Here is an 8,054-nt window from a genome sequence, read left to right on the forward strand (position 1 = left end):
TCAAAAAAATTCTAACTCTTCGGAGAAAAAAGTTTGAAATTTGGATGAAAATTTGTTGCACTTTTTTGTCGTTTTCTACAAATTGTTAAACTTGGGTTTATGTGGGTTTTATTAGAGAAAAAACTGTACTTTAATTGAAAATTCTTAAAAATAAATAAATAAACATAAGTGGCAAACAATATCACTTTGAAATGGTGTGATATAGATATGACCGATACTGTATATATTAATATATTTAGATATTACTTAAAAATCGGTATGAACATACATGCATATTTAATTAAGCTTAAAATTGTACTTCCACACTCTTGCACTTCATTTCATTGACTGACTTCAACTTCGCTACAAATTGAACAAAGCAAAACATGATTTTTATGCGAGACAAATTTCCACAGAAAGTAACAGTATTAAAAGAATTTTTGGATATTCATTCTATTTTTCAGCTGACTACGATGCAGCATTCTACTTTGCATTCCCCGAAATGAAGCAAAGAAGCGAAATAAAAAAAAAATATTGTAGGACATTCTACTTTGCATCCCCTGAAATGAAGCAAAGAAGCGAAACAAATAAAATATTGTAGGACATTCTACTTTGCATTCCCCGAAATGAAACAAAAAAGCGAATTAAATAAAATATTGTAGGACATTCTACTTTGCATTACCGGCAATGCCTAAAAGAAGCGAAAAAATTTTAAGGCATTATAACGCTATGCCTGCTAGAACACGTTACCACTAAAAGCGATTACCGATCTTTTGCTGGGCAGTGGTATAAACATTTTCATGTATGTGCATAACTGAGTATCTATGTATGTTTGTTTGTTTGCGCTAATTAAATTATTGCATATGTTGCAACTAGGGTGGCATGGCATGCAATAAATTTTGAATTTTTGCTACGCATTTTACTCTGATTTACTCGAATATCTAAATTTGTTTCATTGCCTGTGTCAGTGACTCACTCAATTTTGTGTCAATTATGCCCCTTTAGACCTTGGAGAATAAATGTCAGGTTATGTGGGTTATTAGTGTTAAATTAGAAATGTTTGTGTGTATTATGTTCGATGACGAGTCGTTGATGGTATTTATAATACATTATGTGCTTGGTCGAGTTGCTTCTCGGTTTTGTTACGAGGGCGAAGCATTATATGTCTGTATACCCCGCTAGTGTGAGATTTTAACCCGTTGCTTCCGACAAGTATTTAGCAACATTGGAGTCTGCATTGCATATTTGTACAGAATGGTTTTGGGTCTACTTTGAATCTACCGCACAAATGATTCGGTTCCGTGGTTGGTAATTCGTATGGTACCTCGAAATTGGTTTTCTTAGCCGAGAAGTTTATTGGGTGTAGGCCTGCGACAACCAATGCTACGTTTCCGGCTACCGTTCGAAGTGCACAGAATACGAGCTCAGATGTTATGAATTGATGACAGTCTGAGTCTGTATATCTTAGTGTCCAGTGAATGTTCCCATACTTCCTACATAGAGATACACCGATTAGAGAACTCTAGCTAAAAGTCTCGCCCTCTATTCTGTTTACTCTTTGGTCCTTACTGCTAAGCATTTTAGCGAAATTTGCGAAATGGCAAACAAAGCTGTAGCGTCCGTACAGTAGTGGCTAGTGTAAAATGGACTTTAGCTCGCAAAATGGAGCGGCAACTATTGCGTAGAATAGAATGGAATGCTACGTAGCATGGGAAAGCTTGGCATATGAGATGGAGTAATGCAATAAAGGGACATTGGTTATATCGCTGCATCTCTGATTTGAAAAGCTGGTCGGCAAGGAAGAACGGTATGGTCGATTTCTAACTGACACAAATTTTAACTAGGCACGGGTTCTTTAAAGCATGCTTTCACCGATTCAAACACAACTACTGTGGATGAGACGAAATAGAAGACAGCGTGAGCGACTTAAGAGCATTAGACACAAACTTCGCAATATAATTGCCAAGAACTACACGCCTATGTCCGTCATGGACACTATGACAAAAGAGTAGAAAGCCCAGTACTGAACCCTGTGGAACGCAAGCCGTCGTCTTATATTCCTTGTCGTCCTCGTAGATATTATATTATAGCACTTTTGCATAAAAGTAGTTGGCGATGATTCTATCGAGATACATCTTTTTCCACGACGCCAAATTGAATGCATTTCTAATATCCAGGGCTACTATCACGCAGTATTTTATCGTACCTCCCCTCCACCGTTTACCTATAATGTTTAGAGGTCAACAGTTTTTATCTTTTTTGGTTACCGAATTTATTTGCTAAAAGGCCGTCGGACTCTTCATTAGCCTTGTTTAGGTAGTTTTATATATGTACTACGCCCAAGAATCAAACCCGCAGAATCCTTCATGCAAAATGGGCGGAATGGAGATTTGTAGGTCAATAATCTCTTGGACTTCAGTATTAGCAGCAGTTTTTGCGTTTTTCATGTGGCCTGTCGTAACCCCCACAAACTGTGAGAGCTTGTTTAGGTCAATAATCTCTTGCGCTTCAGTATTAGCAGCAGTTTTTGCGTTTTTCATGTGGCCTGTCGTAACCCCCACAAACTGTGAGAGCTGTTTAGTCACCCGGTTTTCCTGAGCTGAATGTCAATTCCTTGTGTGACAGGACGGGCCCTTAGTGCACCACTAATACCGATTAGGACAATCTGCTGACCGTGCTCTAGTCGCTTAGTTAGTGCAAGCTTTTCAGGTGAATATAATTCTATAACCCCGTATTGGGGCTGGCTAAAAAGCCACACTTCCCACCAATATTCCCTATTAAAAAGAGATCTCTATACGAAATTTTAAATTGGCGCTTTGGAATCAGTTCAAAAGTTTGCCTATGGGAATAAGTATGTAAAAAATACAGAGAGAGATGGAGTTTGTATAACCATCTAAATAAGCTTTATGTAAGAAATTTTTTCACCAAGATAATTGATTTTTTTTTTTAACTAAATGAATCGCAGATCCGAAAAGGAGCTAATAGGCCGACAAGGTCAAAAAATTTACAGCTTACAACAACCACACAAATCTGGGAACTCCAGAAATTAACACATTATTTTCAAATCAATAAAGTCAGAAATATAAATGGAAATGGAATTAAAAAAGAAACAAAAATTTACAAATTTAAATAAGTTCCTAAAAATTACATAGATAAAATTAAACAATTATTTTTTATTTCTAATACAAAATCCAAAAATAGCAACGAAATTAAATTCAAAAACACTTTATTAATGAAAAAAATAAAGCTCCTATAAATATCAATGAAATGGAAGAGTTTTTATCCTTTTTAAACCATAAAATCAAAAAATAGAAATATAAACTAAAAAGAAAAAATGTCAATTAAAATAGGTCACTCTATATATGTATATACTATATATTAACTATTTTACTGTAGTTAGTCTGAAGTCCGAGTTAGACGATCAAATCCTACTAATATATGTTTGTATTAACAACTTAATTACAAGGTGTCTTATTTATTTTAGTTTCATATCCGGCATTACGCTTTTGGGCACACCGACGAAGTATATCTTTTCGGCACTCAATATCTCTATATTATGGGTCCTTGCTGATAATGGGTTTTGTGTTGTATTACTTCTTCTTGCCGGTGTTTCACGATCTCAAACTTATATCCACATATCAGGTAATTTAAACACTTTCAATAGAAAAAGGGTTTCATAGTATGCTTTCACAAAACACAAACAGTATTTGGAATCACGCTACGACAGGCGCATGCGTCTATTCGGTCAGTGCTCTTCATGTTCGGATCGGTGAGTGTATGAGAAATCCGATTTTCCAGCTAGGAATAAAAAAAATGGATTTCAAAATACGAATATTTTGTCACTATTGTCTCTCTTCTCTCTGCAATAGTTACTCTGGCTGCCGATTGTCATCTATGTGCCCGCATTGGCCTTTAACCAGGCTACAGGCATTAATATACATCTGGTAACACCGATTGTTTGTTTGGTGTGCATTTTTTACACTTGTGTAGTAAGTTTTTATTTATGATAACTTTCAAATTGGTAAAGAGTTTTGGCTCCTTTAATTTCTCTTCACATTTTCCCCTTTAGGGTGGCTTGAAAGCTGTTGTTTGGACAGATGTTGTGCAAACGCTCATCATGTTTGGCGCCATGCTCTTAATTATTGTCAAAGGTACCATTGATGTGGGTGGTTTTGGTGCTGTTTATCAGAAAGCTAAGGAAAGCGGACGCATTGAGTCGCCGAAGTAAGAATTTTCAAATTTACAACTGAGCTTATTTCTCATTTCTCTTTCTCTCTCTCTATGGTTTTACTTTCACAGCTTCACCTTTGACCTCACCGAACGCTATACAGTCTATTCGCTCTTCATTGGCGGCGTCGCTCATTGGCTCAAATCGAATGCCATTAGCCAGAATATGATTCAACGTTATCTCTCGCTACCGAATATGAAATCGGCGCGCACAGCTGTTTGTATCTTCATTTGCGGCGTGTTAACATTTATTTGCCTTTGCGGCTATAGCGGCCTACTGATTTATGCGACTTATCACGATTGTGATCCGCTGCAAACGAAGGTCTGTTAATTCGCTAAAAATCAGGTTTCTAAACGACTAATATTCTTCTCACACTTTATAGCTCGCCAAGCGTAATGACCAACTACTACCGTTACTTGTCATGGAGATACTTGGCGAATATCCTGGCTTGCCTGGTCTCTTTGTGGCTGGCGTCTTTAGCGCTGCGCTCTCATCACTCTCCACTGGCTTGAACTCTATGTCAGCGGTAATGCTCGAGGACTTCTTCAAATCGTTTGCCAAGAAGCCGCTTACTGAGCGACAGACGGCGCTAATCATGCGTTTTGCTGTGATAATCTTCGGTGCTATCTGTGTAAGCCTAGTTTTTGTGGTGGAGAAACTAGGCACAGTGCTGCAGCTGACTATAACTCTATCATCTGTGGCGAATGGACCGTTGCTGGGTATTTTTACTGCTGGCGTTATGGTACCCTGGGTTGAGGGAAGGGTGAGTATATGGTGGGGGAATAATGTGCGCTTAAGAGCTTCGATATATACATACTCTCATATATTGTATTTCTCTTCGCGGTGCAGGGCGCTATGGTTGGCGGTTTTACGAGTCTCCTTTTCATGGCCTGGATGTGCATACGCGCACAGGCGGATCTGGCTAGTGGCGCTGTAAGCTACCTGAGGAAGCCACACACCATTGTCGGATGCAATTATACGTTTATAGATTTTGCTTCGATGAGTATGGTAGCTGAAAATATTACGGAGTCCACAACGCCAGTGCATATGAAGTGAGTAGAAACTTCAAAGCTAAATGTCAATGTAAAATAATGAGAAATGTAAATAATTAAATTAAAAAAGCAGTAAATAATAAAAAAATAAATAATTAAAGAAAACAAAAATAAAAATGTTAAGAACATCGGAAAAAATAAAAACAAATATAAAAAAAAAATGTACGAAAATAAAATAAATGTTTACTTAAATAAAGAAAAACAGTCAAAATAAAATAAACATACATAAAATTAATAAAACCAAAAAAAAAAAGATTCTGAAATTAAATAAAAAAAAAAACAAAAACTGATTAAGAGTATACATTTTGATATAAAATATTGAAAAATTAAAATTTAATAAAAAATATTTAACAATTAAAAACAAGCAATTAATAACAAAACAAAATAAAATATGCAAAAAAAAATTTTAAATAAAACAAATATTTACTCTGATATAATTATGATATTACAAAATTAATTTAACACTTACAAAGGGTAAATAAAAGAATACAAAAGTTGATAAAGTAAAAAAAAAAATAAAGACAACAATTGAAATTGAATAAAAAAATAAGATAAAACTAAGTTAGGCCAAATAAAGATTAAATGAAATAAAATAATTATATACGCCACTAAAAGAGTTAATTAAATTTTCTTAACAAATTAATGTTAAAACTGAGCTAAACTGAAAAAATAAATAAAATTTAATAATATAAAAAATTTTGCTCAGCATTAACTAATCTTAACTTAAGTTAGTAACATAAAAACGAATAAACAAAAAAAAAACTTTAATTATACAATTTATTTTTACTTAAATAAAAAGAAAACAATGAAAAGAAAAAAATAAATTAAATAGGTAATAAATAAAAATAACAAATTTAATAAACAAAGAAAATTTAAAATATGATGTCGGATATAAACTGAAAAATTAAAAAAAAAAATTAAAATTCGGGAAAAATTAAATTGAAATAAGATTTCATAACATAAAATTAAAAAGTACAATGGTATAAAAAAACATGAAATAAATTTAAAATAATTAAAAAATGTAAAAACTGGAAAAGGGATAAAAAAAATTATAAAGTAAAAATATAAAAACACCAAACGTACAAAAAATAAAATTGAATTAAAAATATGATTATTATATGAATTAAATAAAGTAGTAAAGTAAATTCATANTAACATAAAATTAAAAAGTACAATGGTATAAAAAAAATATGAAATAAATTTAAAATAATTAAAAAATTATGTAAAAACTCGAAAAGGGATAAAAAAATTATAAATTATAAACACCAAACGAACAAAAAATAAAATTGAATAAAAAATATGATTATTATATGAATTAAATAAAGTAGTAAAGTAAATTCATACACCATTCAAAAATTAAATTAAAATTGTTCAACAAATCAGAGGAGAAAAATAAATTACAATTGAAAACACGAATAAATAATTTAAAAAATGTATCCTAATTTCCACTAATCTAAACTACAAACTAAACTAACTTAATAGCCAAACTAAACTAAATCAATTAAACTAAACTAACCTCACCTAGACTAAACTTAACTCAACTAACTTAAAATTCAATTCATTTTACCTTTCAAAGCAGTTTTTCTAAAAAAAAAAANGTATCCTAATTTCCACTAATCTAAACTACAAACTAAACTAACTTAATAGCCAAACTAAACTAAATCAATTAAACTAAACTAACCTCACCTAGACTAAGCTAAACTCAACTAACTTAAAATTCAATTCATTTTACCTTTCAAAGCAGCTTTTCTTAAAAAATATATTTCCCCCTTTTCCCCAACCAGCGACGACACCTTCCACATCTACAACATCTCCTACCTCTTCTACACAATGTTCGGCTCGCTGATAACAATCGTCGTCGCCTTGATCACCAGCCTTGCACTGGGTCCCAATAAGATAGAAAATATGGACACAAAACTACTTTCGCCCTGTGTGCGCCGTTGGGTCGATCGTTATGCGGCGAGACGAGCGCTAGCGGCGAATACACAGCTACAAACAAAAACTGCAAAAGCATTGGAGGTGAATTCTACCAAATTAACGACGCTGGTGGAGACACCAACATAAAGTAAAGAGTGGACCAAACAGCTGTTTCCTGGTCAAATTTTTTATTTATTAAAAGCTTTAAGCCACCTACTAAAGAGTACATATTTGAACATGAGAAAGTTATGCACAAAAGTAGACTTTACCAAAACTGCTTTCGTTCGAGCACCACCTGTTTTATTCTCGTTAGGACAGCTTTAATGTAGTCTACTTTGTGCATAATTTTTTGTATGACTTCTTGAAAATTTTGCTCTTCAAATAGTAGAGTAAGCTAATGTAAATATCGCTCATTAGAAGTGAAAGTAGTATTAATAGAGTTTATATATATGTATGTAGTATAACAAAATAACTAGTAATAAGTGAAGATAAAAAAGGTAAAAAATATATATGTATTAATGTTCCTACTCGTTTAAATTATTGTAAATANTCTCTTCAAATAGTAGAGTAAGCTAATGTAAATATCGCTCATTAGAAGTGAAAGTAGTATTAATAGAGTTTATATATATATATGTAGTATTACAAAATAACTAGTAATAAGTGAAGATAAAAAAGGTAAAAAAATATATATGTATTAATGTTCCTACTCGTTTAAATTATTGTAAATAAATCAACGCATTTTCCCATTACATACTTGCTTTACGAGCTTCACATATCCATTTGTTTGCTCAAACGATTATTTATATAGAAAGGTTTATTAAACGTCGAACCTCGCACCCACTCCATTAGGACTAAACCTCCAAAGCCTGGCTACTAAC

General features: G+C 33.0%; 1 pseudogene; it reads left to right on the forward strand.

The window, feature by feature from the left end:
• Positions 1–3,463: 3,463 nt before the first annotated feature.
• LOC108374152 (sodium-coupled monocarboxylate transporter 1-like) lies at positions 3,464–7,704 on the forward strand (annotated as a pseudogene).
• Positions 7,705–8,054: the final 350 nt, after the last annotated feature.

The sequence above is a fragment of the Rhagoletis zephyria genome, unplaced genomic scaffold, assembly GCF_001687245.7.
Source record: "Rhagoletis zephyria isolate East Lansing unplaced genomic scaffold, Rhagoletis_zephyria_1.1 Rzeph_scaffold_07403, whole genome shotgun sequence".
Taxonomy (NCBI): domain Eukaryota; kingdom Metazoa; phylum Arthropoda; class Insecta; order Diptera; family Tephritidae; genus Rhagoletis; species Rhagoletis zephyria.